The 20,595-nt window shown below is 36.8% G+C and overlaps 1 protein-coding gene across 5 annotated transcripts in view; it reads right to left on the bottom strand.

Moving 5' to 3' along the window:
• Positions 1–20,595, bottom strand: part of LOC145509654 (uncharacterized) — a 641,798-nt gene that overhangs the window by 72,349 nt on the left and 548,854 nt on the right. For 3 of the 5 annotated variants that reach the window (XR_014056278.1, XR_014056280.1, XM_081498873.1), the window contains one exon: positions 3,181–6,499. The gene's annotated coding sequence lies outside the window, so the exon portion shown is untranslated. Of the gene's footprint in view, positions 1–3,180; positions 6,500–12,747; positions 12,834–20,595 lie in introns of those variants that run through there. The other 2 variants (XR_014056279.1, XM_081498872.1) reach the window with 2 other exon arrangements.

Here is a 20,595-nt window from a genome sequence, read left to right as displayed (position 1 = left end):
GCACCTCCTAATCCAGAAAACCAACGATGTAATCTGTAAAATCTAAATCTCCTTTCATTACTAAGATCTCCTTCATTGACCCAGAAAGTCTTTATCTACTTCCCAAACCCCAGAGATCTTCACTCCAAACTCCAGCACCCCTTCCACACTGCCTCATGGCCTTCCTTCTCTGACCTTAATCTTATTGGCTCCTTCCTCTCTCACCTGCTTCTGTACCCAGAATCCCGAGCACTTCCTTGGCTTGCAAACTTTGTATCTAGAATGTGCTCGATTATTTTTCTTGTGTCTCTTCCTCTACTTTTCCAATAGGACCCATTCTCCCAAGATTAAAGTGACAAAACACTGAAGGAGAAAAGGCAGAACTCTCTTTAGATGAGAAAAGGGCAAAGCATTGAAAAATACATGCTAAAATATGTGTTCCAATTAATATATTCTTTACTCTTTTTCAATATAGCTGGACTTGGATAAAATGGAAACAGTCATTTGGAGACGTGTGGTCAAATAAAGGGACCTTAAAGCAGCCACTTTTGGGGACACAGTAGGTCTATGCTCTGCTTAGGACCAGTGCCAAGTTACTGATGACCTAGTGAAAAATACTATTACAGTTTTTAATATCCATATGAACATAAAAATAAAGACTAATAATAGAGGAATGATTAGTTCATTGTTTTTGATATTGTCTCCTAGTGGTAACATGGCACAAAGGAAAGATCACAGCTTTGGGGCCATAAATACTTGGTTTTGAATCCAGTTTCCTCCTCATTATTAGGTTTAAGTTTCATTTATCTTAGTTTTAAAGATGAGGCACATTCAGCACCTAACCTTGTGGCTGGCACTTACTGCTTATCTGATGGATGTCACCAATTTTTCTCTTTGCTCCTTTTTCGTTAGCTACATATCTATGTATACATGTATCTATTATTCAAGGAGGTTATTTTTCTGCAATCAAATATGGGGACAGCAATAAAGAATTCAATTATTTTCAATTATTATTTATTTGTGTATTCTATTTTGTATGTTTTAAGAAATCCCAGAGGTCTGAAATATGAAAACTGAATGGAAGCTGCTGGTTAATGATCACTAATCAAACATCATATAAACGCATGCTTCAGTATTGTAACTCTAAATACTTAGAAGCTGACGATAGGACATCTGAAACTTAAATGATGAATGTGTCTAAGGTAATGAATATTTTAAAAACATTAATTAAATCTGCTCCTTGGGCCATGTGATGAAATTTTTTATTTAATAAATTGCAAAGGTTAATAGATTTCACATCAGCCAACTAGAAACTTCTGATCAGGTGAACATATGAGTGGTTCAAAGTCAATGGAGCAATAAATATATTATAAAATCAAACTTCATATTTTTTATTAGACATGCAGTTCCTTAAATTATGGAAAATTCTTGAATGATTAAGTTAGATTAATGAGCTACTGTTGCTTCAAGTCAGCCTGCTTACATTTTAGTGGTTAAAATGCTCTTTTCCTAAACTCCAGGTAACCCAAGATATGAACTGTCAATGTGTATATCCAAGCTTCAGCTTAACCTATTGCAACTGAATTCTCTAAATTTTATGTTCAATTAGTGAACTGAACATTTCCAGTTTTTGAAGATGTATATCTAATCATCCAGGCAAACAGTGAATGTTTACTTTAAATACTTGTGAGTTTTACAATTAGAGTTTGTTTTTTATAATTTCAGAGATTTAAAGTGCTACTTGAAGAAAAAAAAATTACATAAAGTTCTCAAGATTTATTTTATACTGAGAAAGTCTACCTCATAGTGTTACATGCTCAGTTTAAAGTTTAAAAGCATTTTAGGAGAGCTAGACTTTGAGGAATTTTAGCTGGGAACAATATTGTTTGGTTAACTGCTTAATTAAGGGTCTCCTTTCACCCAACTCCAACCTGATCCACTAACTTTAGGTTCAATTGGCCTCCCTTCTTTACACAGAACATTTGGAGCTTCTTCTGGTCCCTAGCACTTGGCACTTGATATCTATGACCTATGTTTTGAATGCTCTTCCTGGAGATATTCCACAGTCATCTCCTTTCATACTTAAGGTCAGTGTTCAAATATCTCCCCAGAAGAATTCCCCCTTTAAAGTACACATCTACTTGATTTTAAGGAGCCATCCTCAACCCCACACATAATACTGTCCTATATCATTTTACATTTGCTTATAGCACTTTACACAGTTAATAATTCATTGCCTGCTCCTATTGGATTTTAACTTCAGTGAGGGCAAAGATCATATCAAACTTGCTTTCGATATATCCTGGGGCCCAAAATAGTGGATGAAGAACTCAAGTAATGATGGCTGAGACACAATAATTCAGCATCTTTGAAAATGACATATTGATCATCTCTTCTGAATAATTTAGAAAATAGTTGCTTTGAAGTCATACAAAATAAAGCAAAGATCAACTCAACCATGATCTCTGTAATTTTGGGTCATTCAGCACTGTGACTAGGGGAGGTTTGTTTTCTTGTTTATTTATATATATTTTACACACACACACACACACACACACACTTGGCCATACCATGTGGCATGCAGGATCTTAGTTTCCTGACAAGGGATTGAACTCATGCTCCCTGAATTGGGAGCATGGAATCTTAACCACTGGACTGTCTGGGAAGTCCCTTATTTATATATTATTAATAAATAAACATCATACTGGTTTTAATGATCTTTTATGAAACAGAGTAGAAATACTTATGAAGGTTTTGGTGTAACTTCTTTTAGCCAAAGCTATTAATATTTAGGATTGTTAAATCTGGGTTCATTTGTGTGTAAAAGATGCACAACTTAAGTTTTCATTCTCCAAACTTAGAATGTCCCTAGTTTTATATTGCCTTCTTTATCGCCATTGGAAGATATTCATCTATCTCAAATTTATATAAGCCGGTTTTATGAGAGAAGCAGCCCACATTATTAAGGATAATGACACACACATGAATTATCTGTGTTATCAACATGTTTATAATATGATATTTACAACATATTTATAATATAAATTTTGTCAGATATACACACTCATGAAAACACTACTATAATCAAGATATAGATCATTTTCAGACTCCACACAAAGATTCCCATGGCTATTTGTGGTCTCAATCTACCTTTCCCACTGCTTCCAGCCCAAGGCAATCAATGATTGACTTGAGTATGGCTTTTTTTTTTTTGCTCAAAATGCTAATATTTATTTCAATCCATGTTGCATGTGTCAGTAGGCTACTTTGTTTTCTTCTTGATATTAAAACAAATACCGAATAGTGTTCTATTGGGCAGATAGGCTTCATTATGTTTGATAAACATAAGGGTTGTTTCTGTTTTTTCCTACTGTGAACAAAGCTGCCATAAACATTTGTATATAAGCCTTTCTCCTTTAGTTTTTCTTAACTAAATACCTAGCAGCTTATAACACAGGAAGCAAAATTTGACATAACCAAGAGTAGAAAATAAGAGTTGCAAGATTTGATATAGTATTTCTATTAATTGACAAAACAACTAAACAGAATATCAGGAATGGTATAATGATCATGATCAACACTATCAAACAGCTTGACTGACCTGACCTTTATAGAGTAATCCACACGAAGGCAGAAGAACATTTGTTTTTCAAGCACAAGATAGATCATCTTGTGCTAAATGCTTTAGAGATATGCTTAATATCTCTAAAGCATATCTTAATAAACTTAAAAGAACTGAAAGCACATTCAGGATATTCTCTGACCACCATGGAATTAAGGTAGAAATCAATAACAGAAGGAACTTGGGGAAATTCTCAAGTATTTGGCAACCTACACAGCCCCAAACAACCTGTGTATCAAAAGAGAAATATACAATGAAAATACAATGTATTTTGAATAAATTAATAAAAACCCACAAGATTTCAAAATTACAGCATGCAAGTAAAGCAGTGCTTCTCAAAAGAAATTTACAAAACCTTTATATTAAAAAAAAGCCTCAACAAACAAAGGCAGGCAATCACTAACACACAAATATGATATCAAAACAAGCAATCATGAGGAGAGTATAAATGCAGGATATTGGAAATGCATTGGAAATTAAGAGACCAGCCACTTAAAATAATATTGTAGAATATATAGACTGCTATTAATATTATCAAATCCTCATGGAAACTACAAACCAAAAATCTACAATAGATAAACATGCAAAAGAAAAAGCTGCCTAAACATAACACTAAAGACCATTATCAAATCACAAGAGAAGAGAGCAGGAGAGGAAGGGAATAAAAAAGGACCTTCAAAAACAAATTCAAACAATTAACCAAATGGAAATAAGAACCTTCGTGTCAATAATCACCTTAAATGTAAGTGGATTAAATGCTCCAACCAAAAGATATAGACTGGCTGAATGGATTCAAAAACAAGACTGGTAATATATGCAGTTTACAGGAAACCCACTTCAGATCTAGGGACACATACAGACTAAAAGTGAGGGATGGGAAAAGGTATTCTACGTAAATGGAAATCAAAAGAAATACAATGGCAATACTCACATCAGACAAAATAGATTTTAAAATAAAGACTGCTACAAGACACAAAGAAGGACAATGCATAATGATCAAGGGATCAAGTCAAGAAGAAGATATAACAATTGTAAATATATATGCACCCAAATATATAAGGCAAATACTAAACGCCATAAAAGGAAAAATCAACAATAATACAATAATAGTGAGGGAATTTAACCGCTCCCCACCTTCATCAAAGTAAAGATCATCCAGACAGAAGATCAACAAGAAAACACAGGCCTTGAACAATGCATTAGACCAGAAGGACTTACCTGATGTTTATAGAGCATTTCCTCCAAAGACAGAAGAATGGACATTCTTCTCAAGTGCACACGGGACATTCTCCAGAATAGATCATATCTTGGGCCACAAATCAAGCCTTGGTAAATTTTTAAAAAACTGAAATCATATCAACCATCTTTTCCAACCACAATGCTATGAGATTAGAAATCAATTAGAGGGGAATCAAACTATAAAAATCAGAACACATGGAGGCTAAACAATATGTAACTAAATAACCAATGGCTCACTGAAGAAGTCAAAGAGGAGTTTAAAAAAATACCTAGAGGCAAATGACAACAAAAACACAATAATCCAAAACCTATAAGACACAGCAAATGAAGTTCTAAGAGGGAAATTTCTAGCAATACAATCTTACCTCAGGAAACAATAAAATTATCAAATAAACAACTTAACCTTAGACGTAAAGCAGCTAGAGAAAGAATAAACAATCTCAAAGTTAGTACAAGGAAAGACACTATGGTAAATTAACTAAACTCCAAATATTTTTTTTTTTTAAAGCAATCATAAGGATAGAGATAAAGAAAACAATGGAAAATGTCAATGAAACAAAAGCTGCTTCTTTTAGAAGAAAACAAGGCTGATAAACCTTTAGCCAGACTCAAGAAAAAATTAGGAGAGGGCTCAAATCAATAAAATTAAAACTGAAAAAGGAGAAGGTACACACAGTTACCAGTTACAGTTACACACAGTTACAGTTACCACCGAAATACAAAGGGTAATAAGAGACTACAACAAATAACTCTATACCAATACAATGGACAACCTAGAAGAAATGGACAAATTCTTAGAAAGGTACAACCTACTAAGACTGAACCATGAAGAAATAAAAAATGTGGACAGACCAATCACAAGTACCAAAAACAAAACACTGATTTAAAAATTCCCAACAAAAGCCCAGGACCAGAATCACCTCACAGGCCAGTTCTATCAAACATTTAGAGAAAAGCTAACTGGTATCCTGAAACTCTTTCAAAAATTTGTATAGCGACACTCCTTAGCTCATTCTAGAGGCCACCATCAGCCTGATACCAACACCAAACGAAGATGACACAAAAAATAAAAATTAAAGGCCAATATCACTGATGAACATCGATACAAAAATACTCAACAAAATGCTAGCAAACAAAATCTAACAATGCTTTGAAAAGATCATACAACACAATTAAGTGGGATTTATTCCAGGGCTGCAAGGATTTTTCAATGTCGACAAATAAACCACTTTGACAAACCACATTAACAAACTGAAAAGTGAGTGAAGTCGCTCAGTTGTGTCCGACTCTCAAACCCCATGGATTGTAGCCCACCAGGCTCCCCTGTCCACGGAATTTTCCAGGCAAAGGTATGGGAGTGGGTTGCCATTTCCTTCTCCAAAAATCAAATGATCATCTCTATAGATGCATAAAAAGCTTTTGACAAAATTCAACATGCATTTATGATAAACAAACAAAAAAAGAAAACAACTCTCCAGAAAGTGGGTATAGAGGGGACTTACCTCAATATAATGAAGGCCATAAAAGACAAATCCACAGCTAACATCATTCTCAACGGTGAAAAACTGAGAGCATTCCATCTAAGATCAGGAGCAATGCGAGGATATCCACTCTCAAAACTATTACTCAGCAAAGGTTTGGAAGTCCCATCTATGGCAACTGGCAAAGAAAAAGAAATAAAAGTAATCCAAATTAGAGAAGAAGTAAAACTGTCGCTGTTTGCAGATGTCACAATACTATGCATAGACAACTTAAAAGATGTTATAAGAAAACTACTAAAGCTCATCAATGAATTTGGTAAAGTTGCAGGATATAAAATTAATACATAGAATTCTCTTTCATTCCTATACTCTAACAATTCAGTTCACTTCAGTCACTCAGTCATGTCCGACTCTTTGCAGCCCCACGGACTGCAGCATGCCAGACCTCCCTGTCCATCACCAACTCCTGGAGCCTGCCCAAACTCATGTCCATTGAGTCAGTGATGCCATCCAACCATCTCATCCTCTGTCATCCCCTGCTCCTCCTGCCTTCAATCTTTCCCAGCATCAAGGCCTTTTCAAATGAGTCAGCTCTTTGCATCAGGTGGCCAAAGTATTGGAGTTTGAGCTTCAACATCAGTCCTTCCAATGAACACCCAGGACTGATCTCCTTAGGATGGAATGGTTGGATCTCCATGCAGTCCAAGGGACTCTCAAGAGTCTCCTCCAAAACCACAGTTCAAAAGCATCAATTCTTCAGTGCTCAGCTTTCTTTATAGTCTAATTCTCACATCCATACATGACTACTGGATAAACCATAGCTTTGACTAGATGGAGCTTTGTTGGCAAAGTAATGTCTCTGCTTTTTAATAGGCTGTCTAGGTTGGTCATAACTTTCCCCCAAGCAGTAAGCGTCTTTTAATTTCATTGCTATAGTCACCATCTGCAGTGATTTTGGAGCCTAGAAAAATAAAGTCAGCCACTTTCCACTGTTTCCCCATCTATCTGCCATGAAGTGATGGGACTGGATGCCATGATCTTAGTTTTCTGAATGTTGAGCTTTAAGTCAACTTTTTCACTCTCCTCTTTCACTTTCATCAAGGGGCTCTTTAGTTCTTCTTTGCTTTCTGCCATAAGGGTGGTGTCATCTGCATATCTGAGGTTATTGATATTTCTCCAGGCAATCTTGATTCCAGCTTGTGCTTCTTCCAGCCCAGCGTTTCTCATGATGTACTCTGCATATAAGTTAAATAAGCAGGGTGACAAAATACAGCCTTGATGTACTCTTTTTCTTGTTTGCAGCTAAGTCGCTTCAGTCGTGTCCGACTCTGTGCGACCCCATAGACGGCAGCCCAGCAGGCTCCGCCGTCCCTGGGATTCTCCAGGCAAGAACACTGGAGTGGGTTGCCATTTCCTTCTCCATTTTCTTGTTTGGAACCAGTCTATTGTTCCATGTCCAGTTCTAACTGTTGCTTCCTGACCTGCATACAGATTTCTCAAGAGGCTGGTCAGGTGGTCTGGTATTCCCATCTCTTTCAGAATTTTCCACAGTTTATTGTGATTCACACAGTCAAAGGCTTCGGCATAGTCAATGAAGCAGAAATAGATGTTTTTCTGGAACTCTCTTGCTTTTTCGATGATCCATCGTATGTTGGCAATGTGACCTCTGGTTTCTCTGCCTTTTCTAAAACCAGCTTGAACATCTGGATGTTCACAGTTCACATATTGCTGAAGCCTGACATAACTTAGAGACAGACAAATACCATATATAACTCATATGTGGAATCTAAGTTTTTAAAAAATCATACAAATGAACTTTTTTACTTAATATAAATAGACTTACAGATATTAAGAACAACTTATTTTTACCAATAGGGGAACATGTCGAGGAGGAATAAATCAGGAGTTTGGGGTGAATATATACACATACTATATATAAGATAGATGACCGAAAAGGACATTCTATGTAGCACAGGGAACTCTACTCAATATTCTGTGAAAACCTATATGAGAAAAGAATCTGAAAGGGATGAATATGTGTATATGTATAACTGAACCACTTTGCTGTATACTTGGAACAAAATATTTTAAATTAACTATAATTCAGTAATTTTTTAGAAGGCTCCAAATTAATTTTAAACGTTTTGATCTTAAAAACTAATAAAACACAAAACAAATGAACAATCAAAGTAATCCAAAAGCAAGAAGAATGGAAGAAAATGAAAAAGTTTGAGTAAAGATCAATAAACTAAAAATAAAAATAATAGAATCAATGAAACCAAAAGTTGGTGACTAGTAAGGATTCTTGACATGTTGCATCTTAGCTAGATAGGAACAAAAAATAAATAAATGAGAGAAAACACAATCATCAAAATCAGGAATGAAAAATGATATATCACTACTGATTTTCTGAATTTTTAAGAATCATAATTCTGGAAAAACCAGAAAACCATCTAAAATGGACAAATTCTTAGATGCACATTTATCAAAACTGAGTCAAGAATATAATAAAATCTGAATGCTGTAATTACAAATAAAAACAATTACAAATTTTCCCCTAAAATAAGGTCCAAATTTAGAAAACCTTAGTGGTGAATTCTGTCAAATATTTTTAAAAGACATCTTTATTGAGATCTGAGCATTACTTTGCTAGTGTGTGGGATGAGTGTAGTTGTACAGTAATTTGAACATTCTTTGGCATTGTCTTTCTTTGGGATTGCAATGAAAACTGACATTTTCCAGTCTTGGAAGAAAAGCTATGACCAACCTGATAGCCTATTAAAAAGCAGAGATATTACTTTGCTGACAAAGGTCCGTCTAGTCAAAGCTATGCTTTTTCTAGTAGTCATGTATGGATGTGAGAGTTGGACTATAAAGTCATGTATGGATGTGAGAGTTGGACTTTGCCGAAGAATTGATGCTTTTGAACTGTGTTTTTGGAGAAGACTCTTGAGAGTCCCTTGGACTGCAAGGAGATCCAACTGGTCAATCATAAAGGAAATGAGTCCTGAATATTAATTGGAAGGACTGATGCTGAAGCTGAAGCTACAACATTTTGGCCACCTGATGCAAAGTACTGACTCATTGGAAAAGACCCTGGTGCTGGGAAAGATTGAAGGCAGGAGGAGCAGGGGACGACAGAGGATGAGATGCTTGGATGCCATCACCGACTCAATGGACATGAGTTTGAGCAAGTTCTTGGTGTTGGTAATGGACAAGGAAGCCTGTTGTGCTGCAGTCCATGGGGTCACAAAGAGTCAGATACCACTGAAAGACTGAACTTATTGAGATCTAATTAATAAAACTGAACATTTTTAGTGTTTATCATTTGATGAAATGGCCATATGCAAACACTCATGAAATATCAGCACAAACAAGGTAATAGACATACCATTACCTCCAAAGTTTGCTTGCGTCCCTTTTTGAGGCATGTAGTAATAACACTCAACTTGAGATCTACCCTTCTAACAAATTTTTTTTGAAAGAAATATTACCAATCCTACAAAAACTTTTTACAAATGTAAAGAGGAAGTATACAGTCTCCAGTTCTAAAAGTCTAATATTACCCTGTTACCCAAGTCAGAAGAAAAAAAAAATCTGAAAAAAAACCCCCAAACTTTAAACCAATATACCTCAAGAACTTAAACATAAAAGTCCTTAATAAATATTAGCACACTGAATTAAGCAATATATGAAAATAAGAATCAGTCAAGAGCAAGTGATATATAGCCCAGGATCGTTAAGATTGTTTTAGTATCTGAAAAACAAGAGACAAGACATGGAAGCAACCTAAATGTCCAGGAACAGAAGAATGGGTAAAGACGATGTGGTACACACATACAATGGAAACTTAAACATGAAAAACAATGAAATCATGCCGTTCGTAGCAACATGGATGGACCTAGAGGTGTCACAGTGAGAGAAGTCAGGCCAAAAAAGACAAGTATCACATGACATCCCTTATGTATATAATCTAAAAAGAAATGTTATAAGTGAACTTAACAAAGCAGAAACAGACTTACAGACTTAGAGGACCAATTTATGGTTACCGGAGTGGGGGAGGGTAGGGGAGGAGTGATAGGGAGTTTGGGACTGACATGCGTGCACGTCTCTGGATTTAAAATGGATACCCAACAAGGACCTACTGTACAGCATGGGAAACTGCTCAGTATTTGTAACAACCTAATTGAAAAAGAATTTGAAAACGAATATATACTTGTATATGTATAAATGAATCACTTTATTGTACACCTGAAACTAACATAACATTGTTGATCAACCTCAATACAAAATGAGTTTTAAAAAATCATATACAATACCCAGTAAGGTGGCACAGTGGTAAAGAATCCCCCTGCCATACAGGAGATGGAAGAGACGCGGCTTTGATCCTTGGTTAGGGAAGATCCCCTAGTGTAGGAAATGGCAACACACTCCAGTATTCTTGCCTGGAAAATTCCGTGGACAGAGGAGCCTGGCTGGCTACTGTCCATGGCATCGCAAAGAGTCAGACATGGCTGAGCACGCATGCACACAAAAATCGTACGGTCATCTTAATAGATACAGAGAAAGCATTTGATTGCATTCAACACATATTCACAATAAACTTCATCCTAATGAAGAGTTACCACCAGAAAACCTACAGCTGACATCGTACTTAGAGCTGAAAAACTGAACATTTCTAAAATCAGAAAAAGGACGTGGAGTCCACTCTTAATCACATTTAGTCAACAGTGTACAAAGGTCCTAGTCACTGGATTAAGGTTATAAAAATATTAAATACATGCAGATATGCAAGGGAGAAGTCAAACTGATTTTACTCACAGCAACATGATTTTTATGTACAAGATCTAAGGAAACTTAAAAATCACTGCCTACTAGAAATGATTTTACCAGTAATACAAGGTTCATGATCAATATATACTAGTTAGTTGCATATCTAAGTGTTAGCAACAAACAATATGAAAATAAAATTAAGAATGTAATTTCATTCACAATAGTACCAAAAAGAATAAGATACTTAGGAATAAGTTCATCAAAACAGTGTAGTCTGTACACCACAATGTGTTAAACAACACTGAGAAAAATTGAAGACTACATAAGTAAATGGTCAGATATGCTTTGCTCATGTCAGAAAACAATCACTGAATCCCAATAGGCATATTTGTAGAAACACATAAGTTGGTCATAATATGTGTATGAAAATGCAAAGTTTCTGGTGTAGCCAAATAAACTTAAAAAAAAAGATGAATACTTAGTGGACTTTGACTTATTCTCAAGCATTATTATAAAGCTATAGTAATCAAGAGAACATATTATTTGCAGGAAGGCAAACATTCACGTCAATTGAGTAGTATAAAGAATCCAGAAATAGACCCTCATCTATGCAGACAATTTATTTTGACAAAGGCAAGGTGATTGAGTAAAGGACATAACAATGTTTTCAGAAATGGTCCTGGAAACATTGACTATGTATATAAAAAAATTAACCTTGTCCCTTAACTCATATCTTACTAAAACAAACTTGAAATGGGTTATAGACCTAAAGGTAAGAGTTAAAAACATATAAAAGTAAACACAGGAGAATCTTTAAGTGATCTTCAGTTGTGCTGGAAATGTTTGTGAAGGGATAACATATGAAGATTAACCTGTAGTTGAAGTTGATATTAACATACAAACAAGGTTACTAATTCATGAAGATATTGCAAAATAATTTTATTAAAATGGAATTTTCTGTTGATTGAATTGTCCAAGCTTTTCAATAGCTGTTTGGGGCATAACAAATTGCTGTTAAGCTTAACTTACAGATATATACATATATTTCTTAACTCTACTGAGAAAAGAAATTTGTAAGAGTATAAAAACAACAAACTAGGATTTTCTTAGCTACTTTGAATACATCTTGATTTTTGTGAGGCATCAATTTATTTGGTAAAATGCTATATAAGCTCATTTTATTAGTACATATACTTTCTATGTTTATTTTTTGAAAAGCCTACTAGAAAATGGCCTCTATCTACTTTTTGAGTAAAAGAAAACAAGAGAGTAATAAAAATTTAGCTTCCTTCTAAAAAAACATCAAGGGAATTCATGAGATACAACCAAAAGTAGATAGAAAGCAGTGAACCATTGAGACTACACAGTGCAATTTGCATAGGGCTGTCAAGTGAACTCACTCAGGAGTGAGTACAGATGGTAGGGAAAAAGGCTTCATTTTCATGATTTAAAAACAAAATAAATTTAAAAGCACTAAAAAAAAAAACAAACCTGAAAAAGCAGGGTAAAAACAAAATGTGAAAACCATGGTGATTAACGAGTAATCACCAGTATTTTTGTCAGCATTTTTAGTGTTTAAAACCGACGTTGGTATCTGAAGGGACACACTACTTAGAATATATGAAAAAATTTAATGAAGGAACTGTAACCGACCTTAGAGAAATCCACCCGCTTGACTGTGGAAGGGAGAAGAAACTCACCCCAGAAATCTAAGGTCTAGAGGAGGCTGTTGCTGTGTGGTCACTAAGCCATGCCCAGCTCTTTGTGACCCCAAGGACTATAGCCTGGCAGGCTCCTCTGTCCATAGGGTTTCCCAGGTAAGAATACTAGTTCAGTTCAGTTCAGCCGCTCAGTCGTGTCTGACTCTTCGTGACCCCATGGACTGCAGCACGCCAGGCCTCCCTGTCCATCACCAACTCGCGGAGTTTACTCAAACTCATGCCCATTGAGTCAGTGATGCCATCCCACCATCTCATCCTCTGTCGTCCCCTTCTCCTCCTGCCCTCAATCTTTCCCAGCATCAGGGTCTTCTCAAATGAGTCAGCTCTTCGCATCAGGTGGCCAAAGTATTGGAGTTTCAGCTTCAGCATCAGACCTTCCAATTGTTATCGACTCAAGAGCTGAAATCATGACTTCTTCAGCACCTCTCTAAAATGAGGCCTTTTACTAACTATCTTAAGGTAATTAGCTGGCTGGCCTGTTTATTTCGAAGATCAGTTTGGAAAACACATTAGGCAAAGCAACAGCCATTCAGTAGACAGAAAGAGGTATCACTTCTCGAGATGCTCCCCTGACTGTCCCTGGTCCACCTCCTATGGTTTCTTCTGCAGATCAAGCCTCTGCAATAGCAAATGTGCTGGGACTATACACTTAGCTTGGAGTTTTTGTTTTTGCTTTTTTCTTTTAATTGTGCTAGTGGGAAGAAAACATGGTCATATAAAATAATTCTGGAAAGAACATTAAGAATATTTTAATGCTAACCTCCTGATGTTATAAATGAAAACTGAGGTCCAGAGAGGTCATACAACTTGTCAAACATCTTATTTCTCCTTTGTATCAGCGCCAGAGGTTGAAGCACCATCTCCTAAATCACAGTCCAACGTTTTAGTTTCTTTGTTTTATTCATTGTTAGTTTAAATTCTCACCTATAATGCTAATAGAAGTGTTTTCTTAAAGTATAAATCAGTGTACAGTTGAGGAAATCTAGAATAAAAATGACTATTTAGGGACTTCCCTTGTAGCTTAGTCGGTAAACAATCTGCCTACAATGCAGGAGACCAGGGTTCGATCCCGGGGTCAGGAAGATTCCTTGTAGAAGGAAATGGCAACCCACTCCAGTATTCTTGTCTGGAGAATCCCATGAACAGAGGAGCCTGGCAGGCTACCGTCCGTGGGGTCGCAAGAGTAGACATGACTTAGCGAGTAAACCACCACCACCAGTGATTATTTATATTAAACATGAGTGGTTGCTTTATACGGTTTAATTGGTATCTCATTCCCCTCCCCCCTTTCTCAAATACATCTCAGGCTTAAATATCCAGAAATGTGGCAAATTTTACCTCATGTCTACAGTATCTACTTAATTTTACTTCTTCCAATATATACCTGAATTATATACTTCTTTAATACTTTAATACTATGTAAGATAAAATATAGATGGGATAGTATGTTTCAGACAAAATTTCAGGCTCAGAATTTCATTTAAAGAGATTAAGCTCTAGAATCACACATTTTTAAGTATTGTATAGCACTAGATGTACAAAGAAGGTATTATCAATTGGTAAGAACTGTAGGGATATAAAACCTCTCTTGGTTATTCATTACTACGTTTCTGGATTTGGTCCAGTAAGTCAGCAATCTCGGTCACAGAAAATTGCTATAAGTATTACATAAACGTTGTCTTTCTGAGTATAAAAGAATAAACTGTCTTTGAATCTGCCTCTTCAAACCACTACTATGCTCAGTCGTTTAGTCATGTCTGACTCTTTGCGTTTTGTGACCTCATGGACTGTAGCCCATCAGACTCCTCTGTCCACAGGAGTTTTCAGGCAAGAATACTGGAGTGAGTTGCCATTTCTTCCTCCATGCGATCTTACCAACCCAGGAATCAAACCTGCATCTCCTGCATTGCAGGCGGATTCGTCACAGTTGAGACACAGGGGAAGCCCTGCCTCTTCAAAAAGGGTTGATGATTATGTAGTAAGTAGAACTAGTGTGTTTAAATTTTATGTTTCTGTTTATTGGTTGACAGTATAAGACAACACCTAACAGACCTTAGGAAAGATTTTTATCCTATTGGATAAATGCAATATTCTACTATAATAGCTTAATTCAGGTTATATGTATTTTTATATGAGGGCTTAGTAAATGTATCTCAAAATTGTTTAAAAAAATTTATCAGATTGTAAACCATTCATTCTAAGTTTTATGAAAATAATTAAGATATGTGTATGTACATGTTTGTGAATTTTCACAAAAATATAGAATATAAAACATATAGATTACTTACAGGTATATATGACTATGAAAATGTGTTACTATATTTTTCATATTTCATGAAGCTTGAGACGTAGCCCACTCTGGCATTAATAGGGACAGACTATCACAAATAGTTTTCAGAGAGTGACCCAAGTCCATTAACAACATTTTACATTAAGCACATCTTTATTAAGATTCTTTAAACATCCTCTTAATAAGCACTGCATAGAACTAGATCACAGAGTCATTGTTTTGAAAAAGACTTAGAAGGGTTTCTCAACTCACTGCAAAGAGAACCTTTCAGCCAACCACTTTCTCCAATATCTCTACAGAAAGAAATTTAAACTCCATTTAATTGGAAGAGATTAATATTTTTAGAGTGGAAGGAATATAAAAGGTAAACTAGTGAAAGCTGCGGAGTCTCAAAAGAAAGGATCTGATGAGCACAGATTCAAGGCAGTTACTGAGGGCAGGAATCCTTAGGGACAAAGCCCAGGACCACATCCATTTCAGAAGATCACTGGGCTGCATTGACAGGTACTTTAAATTCCTTAGTCTTAGCCTCCCCCAAGCATGTAGATAGGCTGCAAACTAGAATCGTTGTACTCAGGGAAAGGCCTTTTAATCGTATAAAAGGCCTAGATAAATAAGAGGCAATTCCCAGCGCACAGATTGCACAGTCAGATTCTGAAGGTCATAGCAGAGAAAAGGGCTTGAAAAATAGGTTTTACTGTTGTTCTGGTCATTGTCCTCCCTCCCTCCTCTGCTCCCTTTCATCCTTTTAAAGACTAGCTTTTAAGTATGTAAAGTAAAACGTCTGTATGTTTCAGACATAAAGTTTATGGATGAATAAAAACATTGGGATTAATGGAGAAAATGTAAAAATCAAATATTTTGTACTAGAGGATAAATAAAATGTTCAGGGTAAAAGAGAAAAACTAATTGAGGGAAAGCTAATAATTGAGTTGCATAACCCTGAGAAAACAGTCCCTGAACACTGCCCCCCATTACCCACTCCCTTCAGATCTAGTACTTGGAATAGGGTTTCTATAGAAAAAACAACAACTAGCTATTTAGAAGTTGGGACACTTTTCTGTCATTCAGGTTTAATCAACTTTAGTAATATGATCAGTTACATAACTCTGCAGAAATTATACAGACGTTATAATTACCTAGCTAACAATAAAGCAATTAGAAATATACCCTAATCTGAAGAGTTTCCTAGTCTGGAGAGAACAAAACGTTCTCATCTGATTCAGGGTGACTGCGTGTGCTCAGTCACATCAGTCCTGTCCAATTCTTTTTGACCCCACGGACTGTAGCCCACCAGTCCATGTAGCTTCTCTGTCGAAGGAATTCTCCAGTCAAGAATACAGCAGTGGGTTGCCATGCCCTTCTCCAGGGGATCTTCCTGACGCAGGAATCAAACCCGTGTCTCTCATGTTTCCTGCACTGGCAGGTGGGTTTTTTACCACGAGGGCCACCAGGGAAGCCCCGTCAGGGTGATTCAGTTCAGTTCAGTCACTCAGTCACGTTCAATTCGTTGCGACCCCATGAACCGCAGCATGCCAGGCCTCCCTGTCCATCACCAACTCCCGGAGTTTACCCAAACTCATGTCCATTGAGTCGGTGATGCCATCCAACCATCTCATCCTCTGTCGTCCCCTTCTCCTCCTGCCCCCAATCCTTCCCAGTATCAGGGTCATTTCCAATGAGGCAGGTCTTCGAATCAGGTGGCCCCTGTATTGAAGTTTCAGCTTCAACATCAGTCCTTCCAATGATCTCCTTTAGGATGGACTGATCTCCTTTAGGATGGACTGGTTGGATCACCTTGCAGTCCAAGGGACTCTCAAGAGTCTTCTCCAACACCACAGTTCAAAAGCATCAATTCTTTGGTGCTCAGCTTTCTTCACCATCCAACTCTCAAATCCATACATGACCACAGGAAAAACCATAGCCTTGACTAGACGGACCTTTGTTGGCAAAGTACTGTCTCTGCTTTTAAATATGCTAGTTCAAAATTATTCTCATTTGGCCCTTCTCTAAAATCTCTTCCCTTTCCCACTATTACCCTGCATTGACTGTTAAAAATAAACCACAGGCCAAAAGTGGAGCCATTATGCTAGACCATGCCACCAAACTGAAGTTTAATACCATTAGGTAGTTAGAATAGTAAAAAGGAGTCCAAAATGGCAGTGGCTAAAAAATAAAGACAGGAAAAAGCCCGCAAAAATGGAACAAAAGAAAACCCTTGAACCTGAGTGAGAACTTCAGGTGAGACAAACACACCCACTTCTTGGCTAGCCCAATTTGCATAGGGCAGGCTCAGCAGGGAGGAGACAAATGAATAAAAGGAGGAAGCCAAGACTGACTGAGGCCTCTGCTTTTGGGTCAGCCCACCCTCATGCCTCAAGGGTGTACTATCCTTTGCTTGCTGAATAAAACTGAGCTGTAACCAAGCTGTAACACTGGTCTGCCATTTCAAATCTTTGCTGCGGCGAGACAGAACTGAGGAAATTACACACTCCCCTGACAATACCAAACTGATGCTTCAACTTCCTCATAAATGTTGTCTTAATTGGTCAGTCAGCAATTTTCTGGTGAGCACCAATGTGGTAATCTGTTGCATGGACCTGTTCCATCAGCATCCCCCAAAGGAAAAAGCAGTAACCCACCTACTAAGACCCTTTTCCCCCACGTTAGGTGACCCAATCTGAAATAATTCTTGATTCTGTGCCTGACTTCCTTGTCCTACCTTAGGAAACATGTCCCTTCTTGTATTCCTATGGAGCTCCCCTCTATTTGCTAGATGAGACACTGCCCAATTCATCAATCATTTAATGAATTCAATTAGATGTTTTAAATTTATTTTCCTAATTGCTAATATTTTTTTTAACAACACCAAATGAAAACAAAATTATTTTCTGGTTAAGATATCTTTAGTAAGTCCTGTGATACCAGGATACATCTTAAATCGTTTAGACTATAGAATTTTACCATAAGGCCGTGATCTGTCTTAATTTAATAAGGTTCATCTTCTGCCTCTACCCAAACTTACAATATGTTCTGGTCACAATGTGTATCTGCTTAGTCAAGGGGTATATCATACCCTTCGATGTCTTTCCTGCACATTTTAATTCTTTGGTATTTGTTCTGTATTCCTACTCCTCTTTTAAACTTTTAATTACTCAGTTCAAGTATCCATTCTCCTGATCTGTTAACCTTTACCTCCCTGGGAAGTAATGGGTGTTTTCTACCCTGTTTTACCACAGGATTTTGTGTGAAGTGAAGTGTTAGTCCCTTAGTTGTGCCTAACTCTTTGCCACCCCATGGACTACAGCCTGCCAGGCTCCTCTGTCTATGGGATTTTCTAGATAAGGATACTGGAGTGGTTTGCCATTTCCTTCTTGAGGGGATCTTCCCAAACCAGGGATCAAACTCGGGTCTCCTGCACTGCAGACATATTCTTTACCAACTGAGCTACCAGGGAAGCCCAGAATTTTGTGTAGTTCTTTGTTAAAAAACACTTAGCCAATTTTATCATCCTTTTTGCTTGTGAATGCATAGGTCTCTAATATTATACGATATTCCAGAATAGGGATGACATATTATTCAGATCCTACAATAACACACTCAATCCACACCAGTAGTTCGAGTTGGGGTATTTATGTATGTATATTTTATTTCATTAAGTAAATAAATGAGTCACATATTTGAAATAAGCATCACAAGTTAGAGCCTTAATTTTATACCTATTTAATTTAATAACTTTATAAAAATATAGTACTACCTGCTACCACATGCAAGATGCTTTCTGTATTAGGGTTTTCCAGAGAACCAGAATGGAAGAAAGGAGGAAGGAAGGATTGATTAATCTGTCTATCTCTGTTGGTCTGTTTATCACAGGAATTGGCTCACATTGTTGTGAAGGCCAATAAGTCCCATGTTCTGGGTCTGGAGAACCAGGAAAGCTGGTGGTATAATTCAGTTTGAGTCTGAAGTATAGACTGAGTCTGAAGCTGGTCAGGGGAGGGCTGATGGTCTATATAAGTGCTGGTTTGAGGCTGAAAGCCTGAGAACTAGGAGCACCAAGGAGTCTGAAGGCGGGAGAAAACGGGTCTCAGCTGAAGTAGAGACAGCAAATCAGCCCTTCCTCCACCTTTTGGTTCTCTTTGGGCCATCATTGTACCGGATTCTGCCCACATTGCAGAAGGCCATCTCCTTTACTCAATTTGCCAATTCAAATGCTAATCTCTTCCAGAAACACTTTCACATACACATTGAGAAGTAATACTTTACTAGCAATCTGGGCATTCCTTAGTCTAGTCAAACTGACACATAAAATTAAACATCACACTTTCTAAGAATTTTTCATACTACTTTATAAATATATGTTTCATGCTTTTTAAGGAATGCTTGGAAATGTAGAAAAAGTAAATAAAATGTAAATAGAACTGTCATAATGCCAATAAAAGTTACAAACATCACTAATATGTTTTATCTTCTCCACTTTTTCTACGTAAACCAATGAATTCCAATTATGTAAGAATGCTTTTTTGGGGGCATTCAAGCATGTAATGCTGTTTTTATATGATGCTTAAGTAAAAGAAAATGTTGATAACATCACAAGTTCCATTTTCCTTAAAAAATAAAATTGAGTCCTTATATACGTAGTATGTCTTAAAACCTTTATCTTTGGTACTTTTCATGTTTGTGTTCCAGGGGACATTTACTAATTTCCAGAATAAATAACAACACTAACTGGAAAAATGCATCTTGTGGATTTCAGTAGCATGGTATTAGAAAGTAAGAAAAGTGACACAAATAATGTTAACGGGTGAGCAGTCAACATTACTATGCTATCAGAGTTTCTTTAACCTGACAAATAGTTCACCACACACTAAAGAGGACTTTGAAATAAATAGCCTAGATTAATAAAGAATTTCAGTTGAGTACACATGTGATTCAAAAATGTAAACCTCAAGATATTTATAATATAATTCATCTATCCTTCCAGAAAATAGCAAAAGGGAAAAATAAACATTATTCCTGATATCACCTCTCAGGGAACATCCTTGTTAATACTTCAGCATTCATATTTCCATTGTTTCTACCTAGCTCAATTGGTAAAGAATCTACCTGCAATGCAGGAGACCCTGGTTCAATTCCTGGGTTGGGAAGATCCCCTGGAGAAGGGATAAGCTACCCATATCAGTATTCTCGGGTTTCCTGGTGGCTCAGGCAGTAAAGAATCCGCCTGCAATGCAGGAGACCTAAGTTCGATCCCTGCATTGGGGAGATCTCCTGCAGGAGGGTATGGCAACCCACTCCAGTATTCTTGCCTGGAGAATCCCCACAGACAGAGGTGCCTGGGGGGCTACAGTCCACGGGGTTACAAAGAGTCAGACATGACTAAGCACAGCACAGCAGATATGTCGGCAAAATAGAAAAATGACCAAACTGTATATTTTGATTTTTCAAAGCATTTTTTCTAACTATATAATCATCTACATACCTAAAATG

This window comes from Giraffa tippelskirchi, chromosome 6, assembly GCF_054371585.1.
Source record: "Giraffa tippelskirchi isolate mGirTip1 chromosome 6, T2T-mGirTip1v1.2.pri, whole genome shotgun sequence".
Taxonomy (NCBI): Eukaryota; Metazoa; Chordata; class Mammalia; order Artiodactyla; family Giraffidae; genus Giraffa; species Giraffa tippelskirchi.
Note: the sequence above shows the minus strand (reverse complement) of the source record. Positions and strands in the feature narration are given on the sequence as shown.